This window comes from Pteropus vampyrus, unplaced genomic scaffold, assembly GCF_000151845.1.
Source record: "Pteropus vampyrus isolate Shadow unplaced genomic scaffold, Pvam_2.0 Scaffold412, whole genome shotgun sequence".
NCBI lineage: Eukaryota > Metazoa > Chordata > Mammalia > Chiroptera > Pteropodidae > Pteropus > Pteropus vampyrus.
Genome location: NW_011889193.1, coordinates 458,477 through 462,888, shown reverse-complemented (window position 1 = coordinate 462,888; position 4,412 = coordinate 458,477).

Below are 4,412 nucleotides of genomic sequence, written 5' to 3'. Positions count from 1 at the left end.
CGACAGTGACGTCAGGGCCCCCACGCGGGGCGGGCTCAGGGCAGAGGTGCCAGCGTGGTCGACACGCTTGTCTGTCACATCTCTTCATGATGAGCTTGAGAGAGAGACACTCAGGTCCCTCAGGCCGGCAGCTCAAGCCCCACACGTGTGACCTGAGTCTCATCAGCCAAAGTCTCCCTCTGCTCTGTCTGTCTCTCCCTCAGTCTGTCTGTCTGTCTGTCTCCCTCGCCATCTCCCTCTCCCTTAATGAAAACGCAGTCTTTCCCTCCCAAACACAGCTCGCTCCCTGCGGCCTCCTCTGTGTCCAGTCTGTGCAAGGTGGGGCGGGGCTTCCCCACGTGGAGCCCAGGGTGCGGGGGGGGCGTGCAGAGGGTTCTGACATGTCCGTGGGTCCCGCTGTTGCAGCAAGGACCAGGTGGACACAGCCTGCCTTCCGGTGACCCGGGTCCAAAGCCAGCGCTTCGTGGAAGGGTCTCCTGGGGATGGGACCGAGCGATTTCGAAGCCCCCCGCAGTGCACGCCCGCCGGCCGACAGTGCTGTCGTTAAAGTCCGTTTCCCTCGGACAGAAGGGTCTTCTTGGCTTAGCCACCAGTAACCAGCCCCCCTGCCCGACAGCCAGCTGGTGGCCTCGCAGTCGGCACGAGTGGGCAGACGCCTGCCAGACCCACCGGTGACCTAGAGGGGCAGTGGGGGTCTCGGGAGATGAAGCCCCCGCTCCCAGTCAGCTCGGCACCGCTTTTCCGTGTAAGGCGTTTCCTACAGGGGGACGCGGGGGGCTCACTGCACGCAGCAGGAGGCGGGAGGAGATGCTGGGGGACCTGGCCTGGGGCTCGGAGGACGCGGAGCGGTTCCCAGGGGATGACTCGTCAGGAGAGTCACCCAGAAGGGGGAGCGATGAGCCGAGTGGCAGCACCTGGGGAGAAAGGGGGACCGGGGGGGACCAAGGGGGACGAGGGGGGACCGGGGGAACCAGACGGCCAGGGGACGCGCCCTCTCTGCCCGCCCGCCACTGGGCCCAGGGGACAGTGGCAGGGGAGATGGGACGGTGGCAGATGAGGGACAGTAGCAGACGGGACGGTGGGCGAGACAGTGGCAGAGACCCCCGCGGGTCCTATCGTTTAGGGGCCTCTCCCACGGGAGGGTGTGGGCTCCTCCTAGACCGGCCTGGGCTCCTGGTGCAGACCCTCCCTCCCTCGAGAGTGGGTCCCGCGTGTGGCCGTCAGCCCTGCCATCGTCATGGGGCTGGGCCCAGGGAAGGAAGCCAGCGGGTGCTCTTGTTCCGAGGCCCAGAGGTGCTGCTGGACGGAGGGCGGAGCGTCGGCCCCCGCTCTCCGTCAGGCCCGCTCCGCGGTCTGGTCCCCTGGGCCTGGCCCCGAAGGCCTGGACGCCCGTCTGTCCTGTGCAGTCACTGCGGTCCCGCCAGGGCCCCTGCTGCGGTCCAGCCGCTCGTGGCCGCAGGGCAGGGGCGAGGCTGTCTGGCTCCGGGGTGGGCTTGCTCCCCACTCCGGTCACTCTGAGTCACTCTGAGCACCGAGCACGGCCGTCTCGCATGGGGCTACGTCCGTCAGGGGAGGACCTGAGACGCCCCAGGCTGTCCCCTCTCTTGAGGCCCGTAGTGCCAGGCCACCCAGCTGCAGGAACACGCAGGGGACACCAGTGAAGCCCACAAAGCTCTCTGAAACCCACCTCCCCACTCGGGGTGTGGGGACCCCGCCCAGCAAACCCACAGCACCCTGACTCTGACGCAGACGCCAGCCTCGCCCCGTGGGTCCCAGGGGTGTCTGAGCCCCGAGCTGAACCCACCAGCTCCACAGGGTCAGGGGGGCCCCTTTTCTCCTGGCCCCTTGGGACTGCGGCCAAATTAGCAGGAAGAGTCTCACTCCCACATCCTGCAGTCCGGGTCAGAGGTCAAGGCGCAGGCGGAGCTGCAGGGAGGGCCTCGGAGGAGGGGAGGCTCTGGGAGCTGAGCCCCGCCTCCCCCTTTCTGCCGTCCCCAGCCCCAGGGACAGGAGCCGAGCTGGGCACTGCTGGCACCTCGCAGAGCACCCCCTGCTCCTGCTCCGAGGGGCGGGTCTTTGTGGGCGTCCCAGGCCCCCTCTCGGCGAGACTCCCAGGGGGAGGGGAGAGATGGGGCTGAGCACTCCCCGGCTCCCTGCAGGGGGCGCTCAAGGCTGCCCCCACATCTCTGCTCCCCTCTGCCCCGCCCTCCCCAGCTCCAGGACCGGCTTCCGCTCCCCCCTCAACGCAGCCTCAGCCCCTCCCTGCTCCCGAACATTCTCGGGTTCCCCGATGAGCCATCTTGTCCTGCGGGGCCGGCCTCCTGCCTTCCCCCCGCACAGCCCTGTCCAGCCCCACGGCCCGCTCTGCCTCAGGGCACCCTGGCCTGGGGTGGGGCCAGCACCCCACGCACTCCGCGATCCTGGGTCCCTGGACCCGCTGGGCCGCCGCCCTCGGAAGTCGCTCCCACTCACCCTCGCGCTGGCCCGGCCGCCCTGCGCCCCGCGCTCCCCGAACCCCCTTTACCTCTTCCCGTCTACTTGGTGCCTTTTAAAATACTGCGCGGCCACTTTTCGGTTTACTGTGTACTCTGCGCCCCCCACCCGCCCCCGGAGGGCAGGTTCTTGTCCACTGCCCCTGGAGGTGCCTGGTGCCTGGTTAGCACCCAGAAAGTATTTGCTGACTAATGCGCCCCGAATTCAGCAAGCTCCTCTCCCGCTCCTGCCCCGCCCCCACGACGCTACGGCTTGTGTCCCCAGCGCCCGGCTCCCTGCCGGCCCCACGCACGGGGCAACGGGGCCCCCGGCGTCCGGGCGCCCGAGGCGCACGGTGCGCTCTGCTGCCCTCTGCTGGGCGCGCCTGGGAAGGGCGTCCTCTCGCAGGCGGGCCGGACACGAGGCTGCAAGACGAACCGAGGCTGGTACCGCTTCTTTGCCCCAACGCTGCTGAGATCAGACGAAGCTGCCCGCGCTGCGGGCTCGTCTGCCGGCCACGGCGGGCGACAGGGCTCCGGGTTTTTAAGTCTTCCGTCCCGGTCGCCCCGTGAGTGAGCTTATCGCCGCGGGCCGTGTCGCCCGATGGCTCCTGTCGCCTGTGGTCGCTGGACTTTTCACCTCGTTGGACGGTGAATGCGAATAAAAAGCCACCGCTGCCCCCGGGCTTCACGCAGCCCGTCCCAGGACAGCTCCTGCGAGGGGCAGGGGCGGGAGGCGAGGGGGACCGGGCGACCAGCCGCCCCCGGTCCGGACGTGCCTTTGCCGCAGGGCGCCTCCTCTGCGCAGGAGCTTAACAGGTCGGTGTCTCGCTTTCTCGCCTGGGCCGTGCGGTTTAACTGTGACAACTGTCGGGCCAGTGCCTGGTGGCCCAAGACGGCGAATTTGGCCAGCTCGAGCCAGTGTCACGCAGGCTCGCTCCAAGCAACGAGCCCCTTCTCTCCTTTGGAGAGCAAAGATCCGCACCTTCGAAAGGGAGCTCGGAAATTACTCGTGGCTCACGGAAGAGCTTAAAGCAGGGCCGGGGGGGCTGTAAAGATAAGCGGGAACCACGCGCTTCTCAGAGTCTTTTTATTGTCCTGTAATGACGTGTAAAGATGCTGGGAAGTAGGATCCGATGTCTCATTATGTACGAAGATCTGCGTTAATGAAAACCGTACCCTCCTTACGGGCTTTTAGGGTGTCACCACAAAGCTGTGTCACGGCCTCTTTGTTCCGTTAAGGCCCCAAGCGGGCCAGCTCCCCCTCCCGGGCACTGCTCCCCCATCTCTGTCTTTGCCCACGAGGACCTACCTTCTGACAGCAGATGTGCACCCCCGTTTCGTGCTGATTCCAGAACCTTCTGAGGAAGGGGAGGAGGTGACAGAGCTGCACAGCCCTAATCTACTGCGACTGCAGATGCCCCTCCCCCTGGGGGCTGACCCCTCACGGGAGGACGCTCTCCAGGGGACGCTGGACGCATTCTTAGCCCAGCACCTGCCACAGCAGGTCAGCAGGAGCTGGGCGTCCAGGGCGCAGCGGGGGGGCTGTGTCACCCAGCGCCAGCCCCTCCTGAGCATCGCAGGGGCGTCTGGCGCACACGCAGTCCTGAGGTGGCGTGATGGAGCCCACGGCCCCGGGTGCACCTCCCGTCCTTCCCGTCAGGCACACGCGGACGATGGTCACGGGACGAGAGGGAGAAGGAACGGAAGGTTGAAGAGACGCGTGGACGAGCGCGGTGCGCCAGCCGGGGCGGGCGCTGGGGGGCGCTGCGGGGGGCACTGCGGGGGGCCGGTGGTGGGCAGTGTGAGGAGCCCTTTGAGGATGCCGTGGGGAGCTTGCGTGGGGCGCCCCTGGAAGGGACTACTGGAGCCCTTAGTGGACACTGTGGGGGGTCCATGGTGGGCACTGCGGGGTGGGGGGCCGTGGTGGGCACTGGGGGG